This window comes from Macrobrachium nipponense, chromosome 38 (assembly GCF_015104395.2).
Source record: "Macrobrachium nipponense isolate FS-2020 chromosome 38, ASM1510439v2, whole genome shotgun sequence".
In the NCBI taxonomy this organism is placed as follows: Eukaryota; Metazoa; Arthropoda; class Malacostraca; order Decapoda; family Palaemonidae; genus Macrobrachium; species Macrobrachium nipponense.
Genome location: NC_061098.1, coordinates 52,376,004 through 52,383,503, shown reverse-complemented (window position 1 = coordinate 52,383,503; position 7,500 = coordinate 52,376,004).

The following is a 7,500-nucleotide window of genomic DNA, read 5'->3' as shown; positions in this document are numbered from 1 at the left end:
TTTAAGTTAATAATTCTGCCTTTAAATCTTAACTGCAATTCTTCGATGGGGACAAATGGAATGTATTGTCGCTCGTGATACTTTAACTATAATCAGAACACGGCCTAAGAGAACCATCCTTTTTTCTCTTTTTTTTATACAATTTTTTTTCCAATGTTACTTTTTACAAATTCCCTATCAGCATTTCCCTAACACAACATGCCATTGATGACACTACTAAAGGCTACACAACTCGTTCATTGTGCAGTCGAAGCTAATACTAATATTACTATCAGATACAATTTTTAGCAATCACGACGGCTTCTAGGCGGGGTGGGGTTTCCCCATCTCCGGGGGTGTGAAGGTTATCCTCTTATCACATCCCCATAGTGTCCCAAGACACTATCCTGATCTGTCCTTCTCTCTCTGCCATATGGTTGAGATGTTCCCGTTTCCTATGCAATTTGCTCACAGGTCAGGAGCTCTATTAGTGCCAGCAGCGGTGCCGGCAGTTCGCTACTGACGCTATTAGTTTGCTTGTATCTTCACATCGAGCCTGGATTCTCTTACTGGTTTGCTGGCTGTCATCTGCGTCTATCAGCTATTCCTTATTCTAGCATCGCGCCATCCTATCCATACCTTAGGCAGGTATCGTGACTTCCTTCACGGGTCAAGGTTGGTAAGGGAACTTCTGCGCTATTCACCTTTTTAATACCATCCCCCTACTCTTCAATAGGTTGCGATCAGAAGTAGGAATGGACTTCCCCCTTCCCACGGAGTCACAGGGGAGAGGCTCTGGTTGACCTCTCTCTGTCCCAGCATTCTTGACTCGTGGGTGGACAGGTTGTTCTCTACTCCCCTACTTCTCAAGGGATGAGGATTTGCACCCCTTCCCTCACAACAAAACAACAAGGCATCCCTTGTTCCCGGGCACTGCATAACAGCAGTCCCGCACGGCACTGGGATAACCAGGGGTACCATCCCGGTGTTACCTCCATGCCAGCTCCTGCTACTGCCAACTTCCGTCCTTCCTGGTGAGGTTGGACTGCTCGCCATCTCTCCGTTCAAAACATGTTCGTTACTCCTCTACTTGGTCTGCTACACGAGTCGGTTACTTGTGGGGTCACGAAGGGTGTTTGGGTGCCACCACCACGGCACCACCGTTTGACTTTGGCGCTGCAACCGTCGATTTTGAATTCTCCCACAATAGTCTTTGTCTGTTCGTATGTCTTGTACGTATTTTTCCAGTATTTTGTGAATACTTCCGCCGATTGGAATTATTCTCTCGCCCGTTCGTCACCGAATTTGATCTCAAAACTGTCTAACAGCGGTAATTTATTAACGATTTCTGCAATCGCACTCTATCTTTCTGGTTAGCACTGCGTTTTTTCGAAATCGTAGGGTGTGTGATTGTACACTGTCTTTCTGGTTAGCACTAGGCATTTCGAAATCGTATGGTGTGATTGTACACAGTCTTTCTGTTTAGTACTATGCATTTCGAAATCGTATGGTGTGATTGTACACAGTCTTTCTGGTTAGGACTGTGCATTTCGAAATCGTATGGTGTGATTGTACACTGTCTTTCTGGTTAACACTGTGCATTTCAAAATGGTATGTTGTGATTGTACACAGTCTTTCTGGTTAGCACTGTGCATTTCGAAATTGTATGGGGGGATTGTACACTGTCTTTCTGTTTAGCACTATGCATTTCGAAATTGTATGGTGTGATTGTACACTGTCTTTCTGGTTAGTACTATGCATTTCGAAATCATATGGTGGGATTGTACACTGTCTTTCTGGTTAGCACTATGCATTTCGAAATCATATGGTGGGATTGTACACAGTCTTTCTGTTTAGTACTATGCATTTCGAAATCGTATGGTGTGATTGTACACAGTCTTTCTGGTTAGCACTATGCATTTCGAAATCATATGGTGGGATTGTACACAGTCTTTCTGGTTAGCACTGCGCATTTCGAAATCGTAGGGCCACTCGATTTATTATTCCCGTTCTTAGCACTGTTCACCACTTTTCTGCCGATTGCTTTAGCCATAAGTGTTTTTATCCAGTTCGTTCGTTTCACCATTTCTCTCGTCATCACCGTCATTGAACTTTCTCTCGTTTCCAGGTTAATATCTCTTTATATCACTGTTTGTCGGCTAAAATGATTTAGCACTAACGGTTGTTTGACACCTCAAGACCTCACACGACCTTATATAATCCCACAAGACTCGCAAGACCCCACAGGACCTCACAAGACGCCACAGGACCTTACAGGACCTTATAGGACTCAGGAATCCCACAGGACCTTACAGGACCCAGGAACCCCACAGGACCTCATACGATTATTAGCAAGACCCCACGACTGACGACACCAAAATTATATGACCTGATCTCGGTTATTTGTGGGTTCGGGATATGAAGGAAAAAACAGGAGAGAGATACGTTTACATGCATGCGATGTAGGACATGCAAAAATAATAATCGAGGAAACGTTTAACACAGGTGTATTCTTCTTAGCTAAACAGGTGTCCTTTAATTAACTGTAATTATTACGTTAACTATGCTAATGCACAACCGGACGGCAGGTTAGTCTGTTATTGACACTCATGGTGACACACGTCTTTGTGTGGCGGCCGACGGGAATGGGACTGCGGGCACTCCGGCACTGGGCACTCTGTGCTGTATGGGACCCGCTAATGAACTGATCTGACCGATGGTGCGGCCTGTTTCAAATGCCCCCTACACACAGGATCGTTATGCAAGAAGCTGATTGGTTATTCTGGCTCCTTAGACACAAGGGCCAATCAAGAAGGGATATAGAGATGCGTTATAAGTATCACTTATAACGGTTTCAGACTATCACGGAAAAGGCATATGCAAAACTGTATTGAGTTAGCTCACATATATATATATATATATATATATATATATATATATATATATATATATATATATATATATATATATATATATATACATATATATATATATATATATATATATATATATATATATATATATATGTATATATATATTATATATATAAGATAAATGCCACGAAGGAAAAATAAACGAAGGAGTCTGCGAGATCTTTCGGTTTAAAACAGCCCTTTTACTGAAGCAGATACTGACAAAAATACGAGAAAAGGACAATACAAGAAGGTTCGTATAACTGACAGATAGGGATTATAAAAGGATTAGTGCCTAGAATCCGACACACCTGGAAGATAAGGAAACCTTCCCAAACAAGCATAAACAAGAAAGGGTGCAATTAAAGGTTTAAGACAATCATCTCAGATACAATCTCCAGACAATTAAAGGATTATAGGTGACAGCTATACGGAACCTGGTAAACAAAACCATATTCACAAACATGACAGACATACATTACAATAAAATTTTTAATAACTCTAAGGCAACTGATTTTTATTTAAGTCAGTAATTATATATTTGAGGTCATTCTTAAACATGTTACAGATACAAGGGTCTAAAATGAAAAAGGCCACGACTAACATTGAAATTACAATGAAAAGTAAAGTTGTATTAAAGCAGATTCTAAAAGATTTCGTGATAAGACATCTCTTGACCTGGCAATTACTGAACTGTCAATCCAATTAATTCTGTGGTTGTTTTCACTTAAATGAATAAATAATGCATTAGATTTTTGCCAGTTTTTTACAGAGTATTTATGCTGGCTTAGCCTTACTTCTAAGCCCTTGCTCGACTGTCCGAGATAGAATGAGGGACAAATCCATACCTGGAAATTTTTATATATTATGTTGTTGCTTTCTCTGGGGCCATTTTTTATTAACATTCTTTTTAGTGTGTTATTATAGGAAGAAACAAGGTTGACATTAAAAGCTTTTAACAATGGTTTGAATGGTTTCAAATCCGTTAAAATAAGGCAAACTGAGAATGTTCTTAGAATTTTCTTTCTGTGTGTTGTTTTCAGTATAAAACTTTTTGTGGGCTTTATTATAACAAATGTCTAATATATGTGAAGAATAGCATAAATCTTTCCTATTTTTCTTATGTATTCAAATTCTTGATCCAAATATTGTGGACTGACAATTCGCAATGCTCGTAAAAACATAGAGGAAAAAAATTGATATTTTTATATTAAGATGGTGGCCTGAGAAGAAATGAACATTAGTTAAGTTGTTAGTCGGTTTCCTATAAATACTGGAATTTACATTGAAATGGTTCTCATGTATCAAAACGTCTAAGAAAGGGAGGCAATTGTCTTTTTCTAATTCTAGAGTAAACTTAATCGATGGTACCTGGTTATTTAATTTAGAGAGTAAATCATTTGCATCAATACCGGCAGGAAGAACAGCTAAACAATCATCAACGTAACGATACCACTTTACAGGAATATGAATGATATTAGGTAAGTAGCGTTTTTCGAAGAATTCCATATACAGGTTTGAGAGCAATGGTGATAAAGGATTTCCCATTGCCATGCCAAAAATTTGTTGATAAAATTCACCATTGAATATAAACTTACAATCACAAATGCACAAACTCGTGAGTGAAATAATGTGACTTATAGGTAGAGGTAATTCATGCTGAGTTAGTTAATTGCTAAGATATTCTAAAATAGAGTCTATAGGGACTTTAGTAAAAAGAGAACATACGTCAAAACTAACGAATCTATCAGTAGGGCAAAGAGCAATTTTGTATAATTGATCAACTAAATCTAGAGAATTATATATATGAGAATCGGAGATGGTTCCAAGTAACGGGACAAAGATCCTTTAGTGATATATTTCGAGAGTTTATTATTGAAATTGAACCAACAGTACTGATAATAGGCCGCATAGGGTTATTTTCTTTGTGCGTTTTGACTAATCCATAAAAGTAAGGTAGCGAAGGAGAATTGACTGACAATTTGCCTAGTAGTTCTGTTTTATCTTTAAGGATACTTTTCACTATGCTATTGAAGTTTTTTATGACTTGATCAAGAGGATTTTTTGTTAGTTTTTTATAAGTCACATCATCATCCAGTAGGGCTTGCATACGTGATATGTAGTCAGCTTTATCTAAAATTACTATACTATTTGACTTATCAGCTTTTGTGATGTGGATAGTATTGTCCTTTTTAAGATCGGTCAAACTTTTCTTATAGCGAGCAGGGAAGTTACTTTCATGCTTAACATTGGCAGCTCCGTAAACAATACCTTTAATCATGTCGACATGATTTTGAGGAAGATCACAATATTTTTCAAATTTACTTAGGGATGACCCAATCATTAAAGCAGAAGGTCTACTTGTTACAAAGAAAGATAAACCATATCCAAGCGCACTCACAACATTTTCACTTATTTGTATCTGTAACATGTTTAAGAATGACCTCAAATATATAATTACTGACTTAAATAAAAATCAGTTGCCTTAGAGTTATTAAAAATTTTATTGTAATGTATGTCTGTCATGTTTTGTGAATATGGTTTTGTTTTACCAGGTTCCGTATAGCTGTCACCTATAATCCTTTAATTGTCTGGAGATTGTATCTGAGATGATTGTCTTAAACCTTTAATTGCACCCTTTGTTTATGCTTGTTTGGGAAGGTTTCTTATCTTCCAGGTGTGTCGGATTCTAGGCACTAATCCTTTTATAATCCCTATCTGTCAGTTATACGAACCTTCTTGTATTGTCTTTTCTCGTATTTTTGTCAGTATCTGCTTCAGTAAAGGGTTTTTAAGCCGAAAGATCTCGCAGACTCCTTCGTTTATTTTTCCTTCGTGGCATTTATCTTTATTTATGGATTTATCACGTTCCTAACTTTCGTGATTCTGTTATATATATACATATATATATATATATATATATATATATATATATATATATATATATATATATATATATATATATATATATATATATATATATATATATATATATATATGTCCAAGTTCATCCCTGTATTTATGAAGGGCGAAAAGGATGATATATAAAATGCCCAACATGCTGGGCAATGTAAATGAAAGAACTATCTTAACAGGAATATATATCTTCTTCTTCTTCTTCTTCCCAGCTTGTTCCCATTTTTATATGGGGTCGCCGTTTCGGATGAGCCGTTTCCATCTATTTCTATCTTGTGCTTCTGCCTCATCAATTCCCTTCTCATTTAAGTCTCCTCTCACACAGTCCTTCCATCTTTTTCTTGGTCTCCCTCTTTTTCTTCTTCCTTGCACCTCCACCCCCATAGTATGTCTCCCAGCGTGGTCCTCATCTCTCCTTAACAGGTGTCCATACCATCTCAGCCTCCCCTCCTGCACTTTCTTTGATACTTCCACCACCTTAGTTGACCCCCTTATGTAGTCATTTCTGATCCTATCCACTCTTGTCACCCCAGACATCCACCTAAGCATTCTCATTTCTGCCACATCCATCTTCTTCTGCTCTGCTTTTCTCATGCTTGCTGTTTCCGTACCATACAACATTGCTGTTCTACCACCGTCTTGTGAAATTTCCTTTTAACCTAAGCGGCACTCTTTTGTCACAAAGAACTCCGAGGCCGCTCTCCAGTTGTTCCAGCCTGCCTGTACCCGATGTTTTACTTCTTCTTCCATACTTCCTCCCAGCGTTAACAAAAGATCCAAATACTTAACTTATCAACTCTCCTTATTTGCTCTCCACCAAGCTGAATACTTTCTCTATCATCCCCCTCAGTGGTGGTACACATATATTCTGTCTTGGATCTACTTATTCTCATTCCTCTGTCCTCCAGTACTTGTCTCCATCTTTCCAATTTCACTTCCAGATCTTCCCTGCTCTCTGCACACAGGGGAACAATATCATCCGCATACAATATGTTCCATGGTACTGTCTCCCTTACTTCCTCTATTATAACATCCATCACTATGTTAAAGATAAATGGGCTCAGAGCCGACCCCTGGTGTAATCCTACTCTCACCTCAAAACCTTCTGTCTCCCCAACACTGCTCCTCACTCTGGTAAATACATTCCGGTATATCTCTTGTATCAATCGCACATACTTCTCTGGCACCATCTTCTCCCTCAGGCTCCTCCATACCTCTTGTCTCGGACTCGGTCATAAGCCTTTTCAAGGTCAATGAATACCATATGTAGGTCCCTTTGTCTTTCCCCGAATTTCTCCATTATTTGCCTCAGACAAAATATACCATCTGTTGTTCCCCTTCCCTTCATAAATCCCATCTGCTCTTTACCTATTTGTACTTCTTCTCTCAGTCTAGCATCTATCATCCTTTCCAGTATCTTCAAAGTGTGGGACATCAATTTAATGCCCCTATAATTCCCACACTCTTGGACATCGCCTTTCCCTTTAAAAATTGGGATCAATATACTCCCACGCCACTCATTTGGTATCTTTTCCTGTTCAAGGATCTTTATCATAAGATCGTACAGTATATCCACTCCTTCATCTCCTAATGCTTTCCATGCCTCCACCGGGATCATGTCTGGTCCGGTTGCCTTCCCATTCTTCATCTTCTTCAGTGCATTTAGTACCTCTTGCCTAGAAAACCTCATTAC